The sequence below is a fragment of the Ascaphus truei genome, chromosome 2 (genome assembly GCF_040206685.1).
Source record: "Ascaphus truei isolate aAscTru1 chromosome 2, aAscTru1.hap1, whole genome shotgun sequence".
Lineage (NCBI taxonomy): Eukaryota > Metazoa > Chordata > Amphibia > Anura > Ascaphidae > Ascaphus > Ascaphus truei.
This window is the reverse complement of record NC_134484.1, coordinates 442,619,992-442,643,653: the sequence shown is the minus strand read 5'-3', so window position 1 is coordinate 442,643,653 and position 23,662 is coordinate 442,619,992.

Genomic DNA, 23,662 nt, shown 5'->3' with positions numbered 1-23,662 from the left:
CTTTGTCTGTGTTTTATGTTATGTCTCTAGTTTTAAATACATCTGTATTTGACAGTAATTCTTGATGACTAGTATCAAGTGGAATGCTGAATCAAATCATATGCTACATTTCGGTCTCTACTTTCCAGCGTAGCCTTAGGCTGAAGTTCAAGCTGCATTTTATTTAATACCATTTTTTAAAATCCTTTTACAATATATTCATTTTTCAGTGCAAGGGGACAATGAAAAATATGTACAGTATTTGACTAAAAGCAGCATTTCCTCTTAGAAGCTTCTTAAGTATAATGTTAGCACCTTGCCCCCTAAGCTGGTCCTGCTCTTGAAATAATAAGTTTTTTTTTTTTCCGTCTTAAACATCATGATTTTCTTATCTCTAGCTTTTCAGGTTACCATGGTAATAAATAGACTGCCATGGGCTCTGAGGAGAGTTCAGTTTTACCTTCCGAGACACTTAACATTTAAAAGGCATGTACAGTATCTCCTGAGTAGATTTTGGAAATAAAAACTGCGTGGAAAAAGACAAAAGAAGAGATCTCTTAAAGTACAAATATTAAATGCAAAAAAAAATGACAATCAGTGTGGGCTGCACAATGACATTTATGATTAAGGAAATTGACTGAGAAGATTGTCAGTATACTGCATGTGTCACATTTAGTTGGAAAACCTAACTCTCACCAAGTTTAAAAGACACTAGAGATGTCTTTTTCATAAAACATACATCTTTTTAGTCAATATCACAACATTGAAAAGGTTACACAGTAGATATGCTAAAAGGGTGACTACTCCAATCATTGATGGAGTTGTTCTAAACTTAAAATACTTTATGTAACATTTCCAATAAATGACACAGACAGAACTGAACCTATTGTTTGAAGGCTATGTGTTAGGTTGTTGGGCAGAATTATGCACATTTCACATACAGAGTATTATTCGTAGTACAGTTGCGCCGACGAGTATTCTAAAACTTGCCTTAAACTTGCCTTGGAAAGTCTGGGCCATCACCAACAAGATCCAGGTACATGCTGGGAACATGCAGCAACATTTCAGTGACATTTCTGCAGAGACTAATGACCCATCGGATTAACACAGCAGGGGTCCCTGGCAATGCCATTCAGTTTGAACGGGACTGCCAGGGACCCATGCTGTTAATTCGATGGGCCATTAGTCTGTCTGCAGAAATGTTGCAGCATGTACCCAGCATGCACCTGGGTCTTGTTGGTGATTGCCCCAGATTTGTTTTCTCTCTCCCCCCCCATCTCTCTCTCTCCCCCCCATCTCTCTCTCTCCCCCCCATCTCTCTCTCTCTCCCCCCCCTCTCTCTCTCTCTCCCCCCCTCTCTCTCTCCCCCCTCTCTCTCTCCCCCCTCTCTCTCTCTCTCTCCCCCCCTCTCTCTCTCTCCCCCCTCCCTCTCTCTCTCCCCCCTCTCTCTCTCTCTCCCCTCTCTCTCTCTCCCCCCCTCTCTCTCTCCCCCCCTCTCTCTCCCACCTCCCTCTCTCTCCCCCCCTCTCTCTCCCCCCCTCCCTCTCTCTCCCCCCGCCCCCTCCCTCTCTCCCCCCTCCCCCTCTCTCCCCCCCTCCCTCTCTCTCCCCCCCTCCCTCTCTCCCCCCCTCCTCTCTCTCCCCCCCTCTCTCTCTCCCCCCTCTCTCTCTCTCTCTCCCCCCCTCTCTCTCTCCCCCCCTCTCTCTCTCTCTCCCCCCTCTCTCTCTCTCTCCCCTCTCTCTCTCTCCCCCCCTCTCTCTCTCCCCCCCTCTCTCTCCCACCTCCCTCTCTCTCCCCCCCTCTCTCTCCCCCCCTCCATCTCTCTCCCCCCACCCCCTCCCTCTCTCCCCCCTCCCCCTCTCTCCCCCCTCCCTCTCTCTCCCCCCCTCCCCTCTCTCCCCCCCTCCTCTCTCTCCCCCCCTCCTCTCTCTCCCCCCCTCCTCTCTCTCCCCCCCGTCCCTCTCTCCCCCTCCCCCTCTCTCTCCCCCCTCCCTCTCTCTCTCTCCCCTCTCAATCCCCCCAGAAAAAAAATTCTGCACATTTAGTATAGTGATTTTTTCTTTTCCAATTTTTTTTAATTAAATCAAGGGTGCGTCTTAGAATCGATGGCGTTTTAGAATCGATTAAATAGGGTAATAAAAGATACAACATTAACAGTGTTAATCCGAGAAGGATCAGAAAAGGTTCCCTCTATTAGTAGCACTACAGTGGTCCAACAGATAATTACTGTAATTAGGTCTATTGACCTATAGGGACCGGGAAGATCAGGAAAAAATAATAACGTTTTATTCAAATATTGGTTAAAAAACACATATACAACATTCATACATTAAAATAACCCCATGGTGAAGTGGCTAAACATGCAGTCTATAAAGGTAAGTATTCTTTTCCATTCATAGGTTTAGACTGCTGTCTAAGCGTCTTATTTAAAATGATCCAAATATCATACAGTACAGGTCAGCAGTATAGTTATAGCGTAATGGCTAAATACAGTGAAGATTTATCTCTGAATAGGACCAATCTAATCCATCAATACAGATTCCTTCATATGGTATGTCAAAATTCTTAGGTACTATCCTCCCTGTATCGCATGTATAAGTATACTAGTATATAGCCGTAATATCTTAGTACAGTACAACATATATGTACCAAATATGTGTACTAGATATCTGCTCTTGATGCATCTGTATTATAACCATAAATATGTCTGTATGTTCCGTAATACAGTAGGTCCATAGGTGGAAAAATAGTTCTCATAATAGCATCTCATAAGTTGGAACAGCCATCGTTACAAAATGCATATGTATACATGCTACAGGGTGGATTCCCCACGTGGATCTTAATCAGATCAATATTCTCACATAAGGAAATCAGAGCACAACCGTCACAAAAAAATGATAGGTTGGACCACAGCAGGTCAACAGTAACACGGAGGGCTCCGTCACTGATATAAGCCTGACTGTAGAGGTGTCTATCTGCTGCCTGAGTCAAAAGACGCCGCCACTTCTGATGACGTCACGAGTGACGTCACACGTCCCGACGATCGTTTCGCTTGGACCACACGCTTCTTCAGGGGGAGGAGTCTATTCCCTGACCTTCTGATAGATATTTACACTCTTTAACATGTCAAAATCCCGCCTCCTATGACTCATGGAGGCGGAGTCTATGCCCGTGATCCAATCGGGTTCATAGTATATGATAATTTACTCCAATATCGTGTGTCACTGGTTGTAAATAATATATCTGCGTTGCAAGAACATTATTAACAGTATAGTAAATATAATGTGAGTCTACATAACTGTCTGCCTATAGCAATCTACAATATCTCTGTGGAAGCCATATCAGTATGAGAGAAGATGATTACGATTCAAACTAAATTGGTTGGTAAGTATATTAATGTCTAATGTACTATATCGCATTATGTCATAATTCATTCACTTTCCGAACCCTTAATAAATCAATAAATATATATATAGGTATACGTCTGGATTTATTTTCTGTAGTTTTTGTTTTTGTAATTCTTCAGATTTGTAGTATACTGTCAAGAAGGTTTTTTCATATATATAATATAATACCTATAGGATTGATAGATAAAGGAATAATTATCAGTCTATGTATAAATACACTTGGTAGGTGAAAATAAATATAAAGAAATTTAATAAGAATAAATTTATAATGTGAAATAATAATTCATTGTGAATTTCTAAACAATAAGATGATCTACACTTAGACAGGTAGATCAACAGGTGATAAAGTATAAACATTGAAGAGGGGTGTGTGTGTATGGTGTAGGAGTGAATGAACACTTAAATGATCTGCCCCTAATGGTCAATACAGATCTAGTTGTGATTAATAACTATATACCTGGATCCACATTGACCAACCCTTGATAATTATCCAGGTGTAGATGTACATATATATTGTGTTCCCCCTATCAATCCAATTAAAATTAATGATGTTATACTACAAATTACCAGGTTACAGGAAAGAGGAATAAATGAATCCCTCATTGAGTCCCAGAGGGGAGAGGGTTTGTAGTTGGAAAATCCAACGGCACTCTTTTTGTAGGAGCCGTTTATCCCAGTCACCCCCTCTGGGATCTCTAGGGACATGCTAGATACCACAGAAATGAATAGCCCTTGAATCTCCTTTGTGATGTTGAATGATATGTCTAGCTACAGGTGTATCCGTGGTATTCCATACATTCCCTATATGCTCTAAGACTCTCGTTTTTAATTGTCTGTGAGTCTTACCAACATATTTTAGACCGCAATCACAGGTCATTAAATAAATTGTACCATACGTCAGACAGTTAATAATGTCTTTCATTTGGAAAGTAGCAGTATTGGCTGAGTTGTTTTATGAAATCTCAGTCTGTTTGATCTAATTTTAAGATATTTTAGTTTCTCTATTGATAGATTGTTCTTGACATCCACAAATGGGTATTTTGGTTTCTGTTCTTTATCGTGTAGTCTCTATTATATAACTATGTGTAAGCATCTTAGCAGCTTCAAATAGAGCTCAGCAATATTTTATCTTATGCAAATCCGGAGCAGAAACTTAAACTTATAAAAAATTCGAACTCCCACGTCATTGTAGACCTTTTGGTACTCCTGCAATTCATCTACATAATCATTTTGACCTATAGTAAGAAATGTAATAATTATAATTTGTTCTGCTTCTAAATTTGAATCTATTTGGATTGTATATTTAATCAGTGCTCATCAATAAAAATTCAATTCCTAAGAATCACAGATAAGACATAGCAATATATAAAATGCATTCAATCAAACGCCATTCTGTTCTAGTGCAACAATGTGTATTAGTTGCTATTTACATTTTTTCAATTCCAAATTGCGTGATTAACAGTACTTCATACAATTCTGCCAGATATTTTGATGATAAGATATTATATTACACTTACCACAGTTGCTAACAATACACGAGTCCTTTTTTGCATACATTATTCCCCTCACTATATTATTAAGACTATGAACTGTTGATGAGAAAATAAAATAGAATTTTGTAGCACACAGTAGAACACGCAACATTATATATTTGCAGTGGTGCAAAACATCTATGGCAAAAGCTTAGCACAGACAGGTGAAAAAAGTAACAATAGTATAAAAGGATTTATTTACAGATGATTTAGCAGAGGATCATAAAAATGTTGTGAGCAGCTGTGTCTTCATCAAACATGACAAAAAATACCCCAACAGTATAAACTGATAAAACAAGGTTTATATGGATGTAGCCAAGTCCCCCATGGCTCCTCGGTCCTCCGTTTTCCCCTCCCTTACCTCCGATGTCACCGGGGATGTGCGGGAGGTGCCGGTGGCAGCGGCGATGGCTCCCTCTGCAGGGTGCCTCCATGTTGATGGTGCGCGCGCACGCATGAAGGGTCGCGTATGCGCAAGAAGAGCGGCGGCAGCAATTCAGACTTGCGTATGCACAGTGAGTGAACTAACGGTTTTCAACACGGCGCGACCCTTGCGGTTTGGTAGGGGGCTCGCTCTCCTGTTAATACTGCAATCCATGGTAGCCTCTGATTAGTGGTAAATCAGCATACCCATGGCTAGGCAAAACTCTTTCTTTTGTACACTGCACATGATAACAGTCCATTACCAGTGCTCTGCGGTTATAGTCTGGCCATTGGCTAGTAGTACTGTGGGATTTCCTGCAGCACTCAGGCGTCACCTCTTCTTGGTTGCCAGTATCGCAGACCCTCTGCAGAAGTTCCTGAACTATGTTACCAGGCTACCCCCTTTATGCATCATGCGACTACTCACCTCAGGGGACTAGAACAGCTATAGCCCTGTTGCCAGCTCTATTCACCTTTTTAGGCTAGTCTTAGGTCGTGCTTTGCGAGGTTTACGTGCCTCCTGACTACACCTAGACTCCCTCTTTCCTCAGCACTTGCTCTTGAAGCATACATTCTGAACTCTCAGTCCTGCTTTGCTGAAAGCCTGTCCTGATTATCTCAGCAGCACCTCCAAATGTAACCCTGTATCCCCTCCCCCCCTCCCTCAAACTCAGATAGGGTCTATTGTGGGAAAGACTACACTGGTTACTCGAAGTAGTGTGGTGCATACTTGCTGATAAACAGTAGCCCAGAGTCTCCCGCCTGGTTGAATAGGGGAGGTCAGGACAGGCTTCTGGGGTATTACCCGAATTGTACTCACAGTGACAGCGCCTCCATCTCTTGCAGCCCCCAGAGATGTGGGGGAGAAATCTCTGCAGGAGAACTTTTCTCTTCTTCTTCCTGAAAGATTTCAGTCCCAGGCAAGAAGTATGTGAAAACAAGTGTTCTTTATTCTTATGCACCCTCACATCAATCAGAATCAGTATACAGCATACACTGGAATCAGTTCTCAACAACAGGGTCTTCTCCCTCAGGATGTCCCTGGACATACACTCCCAGCCTCTGGCCACAAGGAGCAGTCCTTGCTCTTCCCTTACCCTCTGGTAGGGTAATGGGAATAGTCTCCCTTCCTCTCCCTTCAGGGAGGGCCCTCAGTAAGCAGAGCCCTGCACTACTGGGTTGGGTAGACTAACCTCTCTCAAGGGTAGAGGCAACTGGCTAAATTGAGGAAGTACAGCTACTTAAGTCAGTTCCAATAAGAACAAGCCCTTGCCCCTGATTGGACATCCGGTCTGATTGCACTACCTTCTCTGACTCACTGAGCTGCAAAGGTGTGGGGAAAACCCATGATTACTCCTGGCTTCCTACCCTTACTAGGTATTACTGCCAGGAGGAGGGCCCAAAACCAGCCAGGGCTACACACACAACTACAGATGCAGCGGCCGTTATTCGAACAAATATCGAAATGGAATTTCGAGATATGCCCGTGATCCTCACTAGATTTGCAGGGGCAGACTAATGGCCCATCGGATTAACACAGCATCCGGTATCCCTCTGCTTTGTTTACATCCAACGGTCATGTGACCCACAGGATTTTAACATGGGGATACCGGCACCCCATAACAGGGCCTGTATCTCGGGAAGTAGGGGGTCCCCAAGGCTGAAATTAACTTGGTTCAACTCAGGAGACCCCCTGCTACATTACTGTAAATTAAACATTTTAATAAACCCCCCGCGATCGCCTGTGAAAGGTGCGTAGTTAGAGTTACTGATTCAGCCTCTTACTGCGTGTCTAATACAGGCAGGCAGACCCCGGTAGGACTCACACAGCAGGGACCCCTGCTGTGTTAATCCGATGGGCCATTATGTCTGCAACTGACCATCTCGGGTCCACCACGCGGCGTAACCCAAGATGTACCCAGGTACATGTTCGAATAACGGCCACTGCATCTGTACCTCAATGTAACCTCCCAGGGGAGCTGGCAGGGAGTGTTAAAGTACATATCTTTCAATTACTCCCTCCCCACAATTCCTAAAAAATGTCGATAATATCTATACTGACATGTCTAAGACCCCTTGGATGAAGGGTGTACTCGTGTCAGGCCCAACAGGTTCAGAAGATGGTGCATTTCACAAAATCCAGGTGGAATTATTCTGATGGTGGATGTGGATGTATCTGCCAGACTTTATTTAGTAACACACAAAATGACACTAGAATTGGATTTGATATACACTGAGTGAAAATCATACAAAAAAATACCGTGACAAAGGATCCTGGACTGTGATTCCAGCAGGGGATCAGAGGGATTTCGCTGTGATTTTCAATCTTCTTTCTCAGGCACCAAAAATAAGGAAAGGGAAAGGGACACATGGCAAAAGCAATTTAGTTTTTATAGCGAAAAAGGAGATCACAGTTCTCTAACATCTCACACTCTCCCAGTTCTTTCAAGCAGTGTTGTATACAAAAGATCTCCAGGACGTCCAGGTTCTACTTGGACCTCCCAAGGTGACACTGACTTCAACCGTACAGAACTCTGGGATTCCATGCAGCAGCTCCAACTCTACCGGTTTCGCATGTTTGCTTCCTCAGGAGTCTGCACAGCGAATTCCCTCTGATCCCCTGCAAGGATCACAGCCCAGGGTCCTTTTTTGTTTGATTTTTCACTCAGTGTACAGTACATATATCAAATGCAATACTAGTGTCATTTTGATCCCATTGACACTTACATTGTATTCACTATTTCAATTAATAGTGGGTTCTTAGTGCTCCCTTGTAGAATTTATTTTGTGTCCAATCTGCCTTTGTAGTTATGTGTATGGCACGGATATGGTAAAGAATTCTCAGATCGGATATAGACAAGTTCGCCCATCTCTAATCATAAAATTATTTCAAACACAAACTGGACGAGAAAAGTGTATACCAAACCTAGAGACAACTCAGACAAGAGAAGGAAATACTTAGCTTGGAAAGCAAAAATATATTATAAGAGACAAACTGGTAGGAATTATTAGCAGATACAAATAAAGTTCCAAAGTGAGTATGTTATACTTGGTAAATATCTAAAGGATCATGAAATAGGATTTAATCAACTAGGGATTTACTCTAACCTAAAGGAAGTTCAAACACACACATCTTTTGCAGGAACTAATGAAAATGTATTTACTGTATACAGAATAGGAAGACAATATTTAGGGTATATTCACAAAATACAGACTTAGAAGTGATGGGTAGGGAAATATTTATAGGTTAAAAGAAGATATATGTGATGAGAAACGACAGACGCATACCTTTTGAAGGAAACTTGTACGATTAAGAACTCTCAGTTAATAACAAATTAAAAGGAGAATGCAATAGCACACAGAAAATAGAAACATGCTAAATGTATAGTTGTGTGAAACATCCCATAGTGCAAGCATATGGGTCCCTCCAACCCGTCCTACAGTACCTCATAATCACACACACAGCATACATTGCTGCAGATTTTGTGTGCTACTGTATATGCAAGGTTCCGGCAAGATTCAGTAACAATGGAAACAGCAATGTTTATGTGAGTTGTGGCATGGATTGAACAGGGCCTGTAAATGCGTGTTTGTATGCATGCAACCAGCAATGCTTTGTATGCTGTATGCATTGATTCCAAATAGATTGCTTATACCTAGTAGTGTTTGTGTGAATTATACATGGATCATACCCCATCCAGCACTGAGTCCGCAATATTATATTATATTAGTTTAAAGCTAATTTTTCTAGGATTGAAAACAATTTGTGATGGTCCTACAATGTATTTTGCCATTCAAAATTGTAATTGTGCTTGTTATCATTACATAATATCAAACATGAAATACAACTCCTATTTTTATGTTGCTAGATTCTTTCTATATAACTGTAGTTCTTTTCAAATTCATCCTCATGGCATTATACATTTCTTCTTCTTCCAACTACTAGATTTTTATGCCTGTCATGTCTCTACCTGAATTGTAATATCCTCATTGGCTACTGTAATACAGACCAGCATTTTCCTCTGTTTATGATTTCATTTTAGATATTAACTGTGAAGACATCTATAAAAGTGAAAACTGTTGAGTATCTTATTTTAAAAATAAAATGTAAGGATATTCAATAAAACCAATTCTAATGTGAAGTTTCTAGTGGTACAATAAGCAATATCATCAAACAACCCTAATTGATTGTTTTTTTGGTCTGGCTGACTAAGGTAGTAGATCAGGGTGGAGCAGTAGATATATCTTATCTAGATTTTAACAAGGACAGTAACACATTCCCACAATAATACTGATGAACAAGTTGCAATGTTGGGGATTGGATTGATTGGATTCTAAGTTGTACTCTTTAATATCTTTATTAGAGACATTACAAGTGGCTTGAAGTTAAAGTATGCCTCTTTGCAGATGTCAAAGATCTGAAACAGGGTTGACAATCCATGGGGAGGGGGGGGGAAGTGGTGTTAACAAAATGATTAATAGTTAAGGTTGATAAGAGGAATTTTAATAACATAGTCAGGGGGTCTATGGACCTGAACAAGTTAAATTTCAGGTTCGGGGACACCAAGCTTCCTGAGTTACAGGCCTCCGTAAGGGGTGCCAATACATTTCTCATATTTATGTTTTCAGCTCTTGTCTCTCCAGGACCTTTTAAAGCCTACAATTATGCTCTACTTTAGTTAAGTACCAAATAACTATGTCATCCATAGAGGTCTTGACACCCTCAATGTGTTCATAAATCATATGTATAGTTTTGTGAAATACCTTTAATGCTGAAGCTATGCCCAAAGGTACGCAGAAGAATCGCTATCTTTCAAATAGGGTATTGCGAATAAAATTATCACTTGTGAGCACATTCAAATGTCTCAGACAGGTCTGCAACTTGCTTTTCACCGTTATCTCCTGGCATACAGTGCTTTCACTGCTGCGAGGGATTCTGGGAAATTACATGCAAATGAGAACAGTTTCACATTTTTCTTCAAATCCATTTGAACATGGACCCCTATATGCTTATGTCTGCCATATTGCACAGCTTTTCAGCACAGCCTGGGTTAAAGAAGTGCATAGCCAGTAAACCGACTCACAGACAGCTGTTTTGACCTTTAGTGCGAGAATGGCTATACTGGCTTTGCAATTTAAAGCTTGGGTAGGTTTCAACCCCACATTAAATAAGTTATGGCTGGGACAAATATTGACAAAACCCTCATCGTACATCATTATCTGGTACATTTAATAAGGTATTAAATGTGCAACATTCTGAACTTCCTTATTTTCATTTTAGCCACCATAATCCAGAAGAAGCATCTAATTTACTGCAAACCTCCTTTCTGGTTGGTAATTTGAAGCGCTCCCTTATTATAGCTTTATTAAGATCATTACTTTTTTCCCACTAAAACAAGAAAGCTCACCCAGTCTGCCGGTTTCTCCATCTTTTTGTATCACTTGTAGTGCTTCCATCGTTGATAACTTAATTCTATCACATAGCGCAAAGGGCACTTTTGGACATTGATTCATAACTGGACTTGCCTCCTTGTCTGAATTGTATGCTATCCAGGCAAGCATCCAAGCCCCTGAAATAAATCTTTGAATAAAAAAAAATCAGTATCTCATAACTAGACTCAGTGCAATCTTGTAATGAGATTACCCGCTTAACCAAATTGAGTTTCTCACAGGTGGCCAAGCCTAAAATTGGTGTAACATCTTTGGGAATGAAAGTTTGTATGTTGTGTTATTATGATTAGTACTAAAAATAAAATTCCACTCCCGTCACTTGTATGTCTGTTTCAAAATAACTTGTACTTTTATTTTTATTGATCTCCGTTTTAGCTTTGTTTTCAGTCTTTTATGTTCTTTTTCAGGCACAATGCTAAACTGAGCTCCAGCGTCTAGTATCCACTTTGCAAAATTATTATTTTTGCCACATTTCTAACAGGACATCCTATGGATTTAGGGGCCTATTCAGTAAACTCTGATAAGTGACTTATGGACAGTTTTGAGCACTTTTGAAGCGAGTTTGCATGTATAGCTATTTAAAAAGCTCCGATAACATGCCAAACTTGCTTGAAAACTGCTTGTTCCCGCTCGGTAGCACTTTCGTAATGTCAAACCAAGTGGTAGCTCAAAAAATGCTCTAACTGGTACTCAAGCTATTCAGGTAGCATTGATATGCACATCGCAGCTGCAACTCACAGATTCCCAGCTCACCACCTGAACGGTGGTGAGATTGGATGTCCACATGAAGGGGAAAAATGTAATCTTACTACATTGGATCGAAGCTGGGGGTCTTCAAAACTGCCCCTCATTAATATAAGCTCTGGAGACCCCCTGCTTCAATCCCATATAATAAAAATACATTTACAGACAGCTTCATTACCTTAGTGTCTAACCGCTAAGATCATTAAAAGGTTAAATAGCAATACCCGGTTTGTTAGTAGTAGAGTGGGTGGGTGAAGTTTGGAGTTGCCCCAGGGTGGGTGGTTAGGCCTACTGGGAGGGTTGCAGGAGGAGTTAAGCCCTTTATTACCTTGGTGGTTACTACCGATAAGATAATGAAGGTGTTAACCCCTCCCGCTACACACCCAGTAGGCCTAAACACCCACCACGGGCCAAAAAACACCTTCATAGTTTCCCGGGGGTGGGTGTTTAGGCCTCCCTGGAGTGATTAACCCCTCCATTACCTTAGCTCTTACAACTGTTAAGGTAATAAAAAGGTTAACCCCTCCCGCAAGGCCTAAACACCCACCCTGGGGCATATACTGCCTTCATCCACCCCATCTACCACCAACACCACACAGGAATGGGCAAAAGTGCTATTAGCCAAAGATGGTTAATAACACTTTTGCCCATTCAAATAATCATTAAAGTGCAATACACTCAAATAAATTACTACAAAACAAAACTCTAGCCATTTAACCCATTGATTGCCCCTGTGGTAATCTATGCCCAAGCATTGGCCACCCAACAACCCCTCCTCTACCCCCACCCTAACTAATGGTTGCGGCCTAAGAGCTGTGCAGAGAGATGAAGATATTAGATATTGTGTGTGGTTGTTTTTTTAAGCTTGACCATTCACTGGCATAATGATAAAGCATGCTCATATTATATGGGCTTGATGTACCCACTGTGCCAATCAGTTGTTTAATTGGCATTTGTTATGTGTTTAGTTGACTATGTAATGTGTTTTTTTGGGGGCCTGTTTTCTGTTTAATGCACCATTTATTGCTATAGTGGTAAATCAGGCGCATATTATATGGACATGATGTACCCACTGTACCAATGAATGGGTGGACGGTGGTGGTAGTTGCCTGGGGAGGGTGGATAGGCCTCCAGGGAGGGTAGTGGGGTAGGGTGAGTTAACTCCTTAATTACTCTAGCGGTTATTAACCGCTAAGGTGATTAAGGGGTTAGGGGACATTAGATTGTATTTTTAATTGCATTGTTTGTGGCAACGGAAGACATGAGCGGTGATGACGGCCTTCATCGTCGCAGCCTGGCATGGGTGAGTGCAAGCGTTATTTACTTTATTTCTGCTTGTTAATTTTTTATTTTAAATGGGCAAAGGCACTATTATCAATATCTGGATAATAGTAATTTTGTCCATTACTGTACTGTATCTGTTATAGCGGAGGGGGGTGTATTTATTTCCAAGTTTGTATTTTTTTTGTGCACAGGATTGGTACCACAGGCCAGCAGGGACCCCCAGACACTGGCGGGGACCATCCTGGGACCCATGTGTGGCCCCCGGTCCACCCACGGGGACAACCGGAGGGCCCCTGCCGGCCTATAGTAACATTGCTATGCTAAAAAAAAAAAAGATTATGTATGTTAGGGGGTGTTGGGGGCACAGGGGTTGGGTAGTACATATTGCAAGGTTTATTGGGGCCAATTGCCACTAATAAAGCTGCTATTGGGTCGTAACCCCTTCATTGCCTTAGCAGATAGCCAAGGTTTTTAACTTGCGCTCCTCCCCCCCACACCTCCTGCCTCACACCCTATCTACTCATCTACTCCTCGGCTACGGTGTCAAATTACGTCACGGGGTCATGTGACATCACGGTACCATGGCAATGTGACGTCACGTGACCCTATGGCGTCATTTGACACTGGTTACCATGGCGACGCATCGCTGAAGATCAGGTAAGAAAAGCTGCAGAGGCCTCACGCGTTCCCCCCAGCACTTAATTTAAGTGCCTTGGGGGAGAGCGCAGGACCTCTGTAGCCACCGCGCCCCCCATGGAAATTATCCCGCCCCCCCTGGGCGCTTAGGTAATGAAGCTGCTTTAATGTATTTTTTTTAATAGTGGGCGAGAGCTGAACCGCTTTTATTTATGGCTCAGGGACCCCCTGCTTCCCAAGTTACAGGCCCAGATATGGGGCACTGGATGCCAGTCTCGCCGCCATTTTTAAAGTGTCCGCATCACATGACACAGGACATATAAATAACGAAGCAGATACCGGCACCCCATATTTGGGCCTGTAACTCTGGGAGCAGGGGGTCCATGAGGCTGAAATTAATGCGGTTCATCTCGGGAGACCGCCTGCTCCCGCAACTATTAATAAAAATTACCTTAATGCAGCTTCATTACCATAGCGGATACCCGCTACGGTACTGAATTATTTTTATTGTTATGTGTGTTTTGATACTAGTGTGCATGAGCAGTGGTCTCCTGACCTGAACCGCATTGGTTTCAGCCTCGAGGACCCCCTACTTCATGAGATACAGGCCCCATTATTGGGTGCCGGTATCCCCTTGCCGGATTTAAATCCCCCGGTCACGTGACGCGGGAGCTTTAAAATCACAGGGGATACCGGCACCCCATACCAGGGCCTGTAACTCGTAAAGCAGGGGGTCTCTGGACCTGAAATTGATGTGATTCAGCTCCGACGTCCCCCTGCTTCATTACTGTGTTATTAAAATAAAATAAAAGCAGCATCATTACCTTAGCGGCTAGCTGCCTAAACATATTCAAGTTCTCTGTAATATTACAAGGTAGCTGCATGATGGATGGGGTTTGCAATACATCAATTAATGTTACAACAGCCTTTGTGCATTGTTGCTTACTGCTCCATTTGCTCTGTCTGTCTTCTTGCAGAACTGAAAACAGCAGAAAAGTGACTTTTCATCTTCCTCATTCAGCACTTCTAATGCCATTTAATGATCCTTGTGGATTTATAAAGCAGTTGAATGAGGACACACTTTTTTAAACAAGTAACTGATATATTGTTGAGTATAGCTACTCCATGGTTGCATCATATGACAATCTCCCCCTCCACCTGATTACTAGAGACGCTCTTTAAATTCCGTTATTACTGGTCACTGTTCCAAATACGGAACGTTTATAACTTATGCTATTTTATACAATGTACATATCTCCACAGTTGCCATTTACTTTCATGTATTGATTTCCATTTCCTGAATGTAACCCTTTGTATATCAGTCATTTCTGAAAGTGCATATATATCCAGTGCATTATGTTTTCAAATTTTTAGCATTACATAAATCTAAATAAAGTAAATAGTATAATAAGGCGGTCTAGGACATTTACCCGCTACCACTCTGCCGCAGCTGTTTACCCGCTGGGACATTTAGCTGCTGCCCGTTTCTCTGCCAAGGTAACCCCTTAACCTTACCCTAAAAACCCCAACCTTAACTCCTTACCCTAGCTCTAAAAACTGTTACCCTAAGCCCCCTAACCTTAAAACTTAATGCTAATCTTTACCCGAAAAACCTTAACCCCCTACCCTAAAACCTTAACCCTTTACACTAACCCCCTAACCTAAAAGTCCTTTCTTCTTACCCCAAAACCCTTAAATGCAACCCCTAAAGCAAACGATAATCCTTAGGGGTGAAACAGCCGGCGGCAAACTATCCTTGGCAGCTGAATGGTCTGCCTGTCTCCCATGCCGGGCGCTTCTGTCCCACCAGTGCACGCCAGAAGCTGGGCCTGGCCAGAAATCGGGCCCAGCTTCCGGCGTGCACCTAAAGAGAGAGAAGTGCCTGGCGTGGGAGAGAGGCAGGCCCGGCAGGGGACCCAGCATGGAACAGAGCCATGCAGCAGCTGGGGGAATCTGGGGCCCAGCGGCAACCAGAGGCCCGACAGCTGGACACAGAAATTTGGGTCTGACCTCTGGCCAGGCCCAACTTCCAGTGCCGGCAGGCCGGACCCCCCGAAGCCACTGGGCCCGGAACCCTTGTCCCGGCTCTCCCTCCTGTCGGTGACCCTGAATGTTTCATTTTCAGCCATTCTGGGTCTCAGGGTTCTATGTGCTTTATTTATATTAATTTTCTCTGTTGATAGTTCTGGTAAGAGATATGTAAAAAGTCTCATGAGATATTCATCCAGTTCACTCGCATCTAGTACCTCAGGTATATTTTTGAAGCAAAGATCATTGCGTTTTCTTCTATTTAACAAATGTCCTTGTTGATCTTGTAATATGTGAACATATTTTTAGAAAGTATTATGAAACTTCATTCAAAGGTTTCTTTGGTCTTGAAGGCATGACAAAAAAAGTGAGATAATGAAGCGAATATATTAATTTAAACACTCTGGGTATCACAATTCACTCTGAAATGTACATTAAAAATATCAGTTTTGATTAAATGCTATGAAAGTGAGAAACGTCTATTGTTTCATTCAATTAAGATATATCATGACTTAAAATGAGACATCAGGGAAGACGAAAGTGCTCACCCTCTGAAATCTTCTACGTTGCAGTTTATTGCTCATGTTCAAATAAGTAAGTAGCTTATATTTGTTGTTAGGGACCCACTTATCCAATGATTCTCTTTGTATTTCAGCTCTACTTGGTTTTGACAATTAGCATCTTGTTGAGGTCACTGGTGAAAGTAAGTTTGGTCCTTTCTCTGAGCCTCTTAAATATTGGCAATTATAGAGAGGTGTAGTCATCTAAGGGGTTGAGGATGAGAGAGGGTGAGGGTGAGAGAAGAAGAGGGTGAGATCAGGTAATGGTGAGATCAGGTGAGGTCAGGTGAGGGTGAGAGTGAGACCAGATGACGGTGAGAACCTTTGAGGGTGAGATCAGGTGAGGGTGAGAGAGGGTGAGGGTGAGAGAGGGTGGGAGAAGAAGAGGGTGAGAAAAGAAGAGGGCAAGATAAGGTGAGGGCGAGATAAGGTGAGGGCGAGATAAGGTGAGGCGAGATAAGGTAAGGGCGAGATACGGTGAGGGCGAGATAAGGTGAGGGCGAGATAAGGTGAGGGCGAGATAAGGTGAGGGAAAGATAAGGTGAGGGAGAGGTAAGGTGAGGATGAGATAAGGTGAGGGTGAGATAAGGTGAGGGTGAGATAAGAAGGGGGTGAGATAAGAAGGGGGTGAGATCAGAAGAGGGTGAGATAAGAAGGGGGTGAGATAAGAAGTGGGTGAGATAAGAAGAGGGTGAGATAAGAAGAGGGTGAGATAAGAAGAGGTTGAGATAAGAAGAGGGTGAGATAAGAAGAGGGTGAGATAAGAAGAGGGTGAGATAAGAAGAGGGTGAGATAAGAAGAGGGTGAGATAAGAAGAGGGTAAGATAAGAAGGAGGTGAGATAAGAAGGGGATGAGATAAGAAGGGGATGAGATAAGAAGAGGATGAGATAAGAAGAGGTGAGATAAGGTGAGGGTGAGAGAAGATGAGGGTGGGAGAAGGTGAGGATGAGAGAAGGTGAGGTGAGAGAAGGTGAGGTGAGAGAAGGTGAGGGTGGGAGAAGGTGAGGATGAGAGAAGGTGAGGTGAGAGAAGGTGAGGGTGAGAGTAGGTGAGGGTGAGAGAAGGTGAGGGTGAGAGAAGTTGAGGGTGGGAGAAAGAGGGGGTGAGTATGAAAGGGAATGATGAGGATAAAAGAAAGGGGTGAGAGAGAATAATGGTAATGGTGATGATGAGAGGACGATGGCTTACAATGAGGTATGTTGACAGATATAAAGGATGGTCCAAGATCTCAACAGGTCCGTTGCTCCGGCAGTTAGAATTCAAATTTTATTTTAAAAAGTTAGATAGATCATAGGTTGGTCAAATTTGATCAGAATTGCACTATATTGATATTAAAATGTTTCTAATGATCCATTCTCAAAGAAGCTGCTATGCTTAATTGCGGTTGTGTGGTACCATATGTTGGATGTTGATGAAATGTAGAGATTAAGTTGTGTAGCCTCAGTTTAGTGCGACCATCTTGTTAAGCAGCCATTTCAGAACCCGTAAAGTTCTCCTTTTACACAACTTCAATTTTATGGAGAAAATTGACAGGGAAGAACCTCAGGGAAAGCTCCAGATACAACACAGTTTTAATAGAAAATTAAAAAAAATCAGTGGAAAAGCTGCTTTCAACCAAATATATCATACTGTAAGATGACATCCTTAGGTAGTCAACTTAATACCTTACATTTTAGGAGACTTGGGAGTAGATTCATGAAAGATTCAACTGAATGGAGTTTCATTGCACATATCAGAGTATTAAAGTTTGATGAATGTATCCCTTAAATCTCTAGCAGGTGCTATTGTCCATAACATATATTACTTGAAATTCTATAGTGCATCTTGAATAGATGATTTGACTTTTATATCACAAACTCCTATTAATTCAGTGTATGAAAAACATTGGTGTATATATGGACTCTCCTCTTGGAATCAATAACCGTCAAAGAATATAATATAATTTTCCTTTCTACAACAAATGCCATTTTGCTGATATTCCAGATGCATTCACTTGAAATCCTCCTGGCTGATCAATTAACTTGCAGGATAGAGATGCATTTTTATAATACATGTTTTTAGACTAACACTAATATTACAATGGTCTGATACAACTGTACTGACTGCATTTACATTCATATTACATATAGTAAAGGAGGTAATAGGCTGTCAGTGCTATAAATCAATTGAACATTACTGCTGTATAGAATAAAACATTGGTAACATGACCAAGTCAATCTCCATTTCTAATTTTACTTTCTTGTTACAATCCTTCCACCTCTCCAACTTCTGACTGATATAAATCTGCAATCTGGAAAAAACAAAGCATATTAAATGCTCTTGTTAGACATTCTTCTCTTAGAACATGTTGAATCATATCTGGCCTTAAGGTAAATACTGCATGTGCCCATTTACAGAGAATACCAGACATACAAACTGAGCAAAACGTGTAGCCTTCGCAACAAAATGACCAAACATCACATTTTGAGGAGGTGTACCTAGTTTTGGTCAAGATCATTGTGGCCGTGCAACTGGTGATGATGAATTGGATAAAGTTAAATCAGTGAGAGGTGAGGCTGTTTGCACTGGTAATCTAACTGCTACTACTAGAACTCAAAGTCACAGCAACTACAGTACAGTAAAGCGGAAGTACAATAATGCCTGCTACAGTATCATTGAATCACTGAATTACAATCTCATTGCAGAAGGACCACAACCCTTGCGCCCCCTCTGTCTAGTAGACAATGAACTTCCTGTTAAGAAGAGATATAACAAGGGAACTCGAAGTTCAAGTCAGCCTGCTATGCCCTAGTTAGTCTTTCTGAAACAAAAAATGATAATGTTTGGAAGCATAATATTGATAATGTTAATAAAACTGTCAGTTCTAGTGAAAAGTCAGGTCCACTACCACTACCACCACCGACCCTAACTTTAGTTTCTGCTGTGCCTGTTACTGCTGCCAATGTCAACAAGAAATCCACTATTAAGTCATTTTCAAAAAGGCTTATCCTTCTTGTCACAGTCCAAAATAGGAATTATTGCTGACCAAGTTCTGACATTGATGTTACTGCTGTTAAAACAGTCAGATGTTGAAGAGATAGAGTCACAATCACACACTTATCGTTTTTCAAGATTGTGAAAATACAGATTAAATCTCAAGTAAAGCGAACACTAGAAGCAATAATAATAATATTATTATTGATAATAATAATAACAACAACTCTGTTTATTCTTTATTTAATAGCAGAAGCAACTATCACCCTCATCAACAACAACATCACATACATTGATGTTTTCTTCCTCCTCATCAGCATCAACAACACACTTTTTTATACAAACGTCCTCATCACTACAACAATTAACCATTAGTGGCTCAGGTTGTGAGGATGGTGAGGATGGTGAGGATGGTGAGGATGAGGATGATGTTGTTGTTGACCCCCAAGGCCAACATCACCCGCACCACAACATAGTTGACGATTACATTCACAATTTCCTCCACAAACACCAGTTATGTCTCCTGTTATTTCTCCTGTTGTCCATATTTGAAATGCAATAAAAGCCATGGTGTGGCATTATTTTAAACTCTCAAAAAAGGGGTGATTACAGCTACATGTTGTTTATGTAGAAAAGTTTTGAAAAGGGATAAGCCGGGTACCCATCTTGGCACCCCTTCTTGACCACCACCACACAAAGTTGCAGGCAGCATAAGACTAATTGCAGCAATCAGAAAACATGTCACAGGTGGAGATGGAGACAATAGGTCACCAGTGTCAGCAGACTTAACACAAACGCGCTTTCCCCCCCCCCCCCACCCCTCTCCTCCAACACAATCCCCATTGTGTAAATGGTTGTTAGTATAGTATTCTGGAGATATTTTATATAAAAGAAAATTCTACACTGCATTTAAAAGGACCATGCCATTCATATATTACGCAAACATAGGTTAACTTGTGTCATGATAAAGCCATGCAAGGATTACAGTATGTGAGCAATATAGCAACCAATGTGTTAACCTTATTTTTAAGAGAACCATTTCAGTTCTCTTTCTTGTGGGTTTATCATGGAATGTCAAGGGTCCATGACTTGGGTGCGAATAAAACCATTAAAAAAAGCCATGCTTACATTAAAATGACGACAAGTACCAGTTTACAGATTCACCAGCAGGTATTATTCTATCTGCTGGGGCAAACTTCAAAAGGAATCATAAATTCCAGAGACGTTCCCTGACACAGCAGATCCAAAAGTGACAGAAGAGGTACTCTATTTGCTATCATTGCAGCTTAATTTTTTGTAAGATCATTCATATCCGGTATAACCCATAATAATGTATTGTACAGATCTGTAAAGCGCAAAAGCACATGATTGTAATCATATCAAATGTGAAGATATCAGGGCTGAAAATATTATATCATTAGTTTACCACTCACAGGGCTTATCCATGCGTTCGGCAGATTTCTCTGAATACCAAGAGGCAGGAATCATTAACCTGACAGTTACAGGGAGAGAGTTATGGGGTATTTTATACTCCCAGATTAAATTGAAATTAAATAATTTCCCTGTGTTACAGGGAAGAGAGAGTGATAAATAGGAGTTAAGACACTCCCACAAAGGCGTGCTCAGGCATTTGTTCCGTCACTAGTTGAATTAGAAGTCTTGTCCCGGGGTCTCTATTTTGCTCCTGTTAATGGACCCAACATGTTTAACACTTTTGTTGATGTTCATAGGTTTTTGAGGAAGATCACCTTAAAGAAATATTATATGAAGGATGCAGTGAGTCGAGCGGTTATCTCGCCAAGTTTATCCAACCCGGTGATAAAACCCCCACTCACACCCTTCAAAAAACCCTCTACCTTTTACCCTAAAGGAATGAAAGGTAGTTTTGTGGACACTTTTGCAGAGATGGTGATTTTGGATCTAGAAAAAGCAAGTTTAGATTTCAAATGCCATAGACAAAATCTCACTAAAGAAGAGAAAGAAGCTGTGAAATCCCTTGGGCGTAACAAAAATATAGTTATTAAGGTGGCCGACAAAGGGGGAGGGGTGGTAGTGATGAATTCTTCCTATTATGAGGAAGAGTCGCTTAGAATTTTGGGTGACAGTACCACTTATTTAAAATTAGAAACCAACCCAACCATCCCTTTTAAGGAGGAGATGATGGCCTTTTTGGATCAGGGTCTTCGGGATGAAATTATTACGATATGAGAACTAGAATTTCTAACTATTGAGCAACCTAGGATTCTGGTGTTCTATTTCATCCCGAAGATCCATAAGAATCTTACAAGACCCCCCGGTCAACCCATAATATCTGAGATACGTTCTCTCACTTCCAACCTCTTCCAATTCTTGGACTATCTCCTTCAGAAGTATGTTGTTCAGGTTCCATCCTATTTAAGAGACACCTCACATGTGTTAACCCTAGTGCAAGATCTCGTCTGGGTGGACGAATTCTGTTGGGTCACATGTGACGTAGTCTCGTTATATACTGTAATTGACCATCAGATGGGGCTAGATGCCATTAGGAGAGTTCTTGAAAAGATGCTGGGGTAGATGATAAGCTGAGACAGTTCATTGTAGATGGGATCGAATTTATTTTGACCCACAACTACTTTAGTTATGACCATGAGTTCTACCTCCAGACATGCGGCACTGCCATGGGCACCAGGTTTGCACCCAGTTATGCTAACTTGTTTATGTCCATCTGGGAGGAGGACCATATTTGGTCCTCCAACCCATTTGGTGCAAACCTGGTGCTCTGGAAGAGATACATCAATGATGTGCTGTGTGTCTGGAAGGGGTCATTTGATGAACAGGAACAGTTTCAGAACTACCTCAACACCAATACGTGTAATTTAAAATTTACATTTAATCAGAATAGATCTATTATAAACTTTCTTGACCTTTCCCTTTATGTTGTAAACAACATCATTCATACCAAGACATATCATAAAGAAGTAGATGCCAATACATATTTATTGGCGTCCAGTCACCACCACCCTAAGTGGCTTCAAAATATTCCTAAAGGCCAAGCTTTGCGAATTAAGAGGAATTGCTCAGATAACCTAATTTATCAACAACAGGTTAAGGACTTAAAAGAAATATTTTTTAGAACAGGAATATAAGAGCTGTGAATTGGATTTGGCTATTTCTGAGATCAATAAAATTGACAGAGCCACCTTAATTTCTAAGAAGGCGATTAATACGGCTTGTGTAAAAGAACAGGGTCAATTCCCTTTCTTTATTACCCAGTACAGCGGCTTAGCCCCTGTCATATCTCAGACATTTAACAAATATTGGAATATTCTCCTAAGAGATCCAATTCTCAAAACTTGTCTTCCAGATAAACCCAAAATTGTGTATAGACGGGCTAGAAATGTAAAGTCCACTCTGTCTCCAAGCTGTCCTATTGATGGTCTTAGGGACCGCCATGTGACATGGCTCAATGACCTCAAAGGGTACTATACATGTCATAATTGCATTGGGTATAAATATAGTGTCAAAAGTAAATCTTTCAAATCCAGTGTAACTGGGGTGAGTTTTGACATTGACTCTTTTAGAAATTGTAGAACCAATTTCTGTGTATATTTGTTACAATGCCAATGCGGATTACAGTATGTGGGCCGTACTGGGAGGCCCCTTAAGCGATGTTTCGCTGAACATGTGTACAACATTAAAAGGGGCCTGGAGACCCACAGTGTCTCCAATCATTTTCGATTGAAACATAATAAAAACCCAGAAAGCCTTATCTGCATGGGAATTGATAATACCAAAGGTAGTTGGCGTGGGGGAGACAGCTTGAACACTGTATCCAGACGTGAAAGCTACTGGATATATGTGTTAAAAACTCTGTCTCCCCTAGGTCTTAACATTGAATTTGACTTAGCAGCTTTTTTAAAGGAATCCTAAAATCTATCTATGTAATACTTCTACATTGTATGATATTATTTTCCATTCCATGTTTTATTTCATTTTATGTATTTTATTATATTTGCATTCTTGATTTTTTATAAATAGTATGCATGTACAACATAGTTTGACACCATCAGCTTTCTGTAACCGGATCGCTGCTTCATGTTGACATTGCGAGCTGTCAATTATCTTATTGTACCAACCCCTTTGTGGGAGGGCTGTTCAATTAGGCTTGTATTTAAACACTGCAGTAACCAAGCTCAAACTACCCCTGAGGAAGTGATGCTGAGTCACGAAACACGTAGGGAGGAGGAGCTTAGTGTTTTGAGCCGGTCCAGCCACCGTAGCCGCCTGACTCTTGGAGAGCGTCCTGTACCGCTGACGTCATCTGATGCGCTAGTCGCGGGTGTTGTAACCAGTGAGTCTCTCCTCGTGCTGATCAGGCTGTTAACAGGTTGCGGACGGCATTCGTGAGTCTTATCACTATCCCTCATTTATTGTAAGTGTGGGTAGTTTGTGTGTGTTTTTTAATCTTATTAAAGTATAGTACGTATTACACTATATTGTGTCCTATTCCCTTCATGTGTGGATGTGCTGCAACTGGTGTATCTACGAGTGTAAATCCCCATCCCAAGGGATGAATCACCGCAACAGACCATGTGGGGTCCGTGGAACACCGTGTTGAAGAAGGGACACAAGTACAGATTCTCTCCCTTGTACCAACAAGAGTCT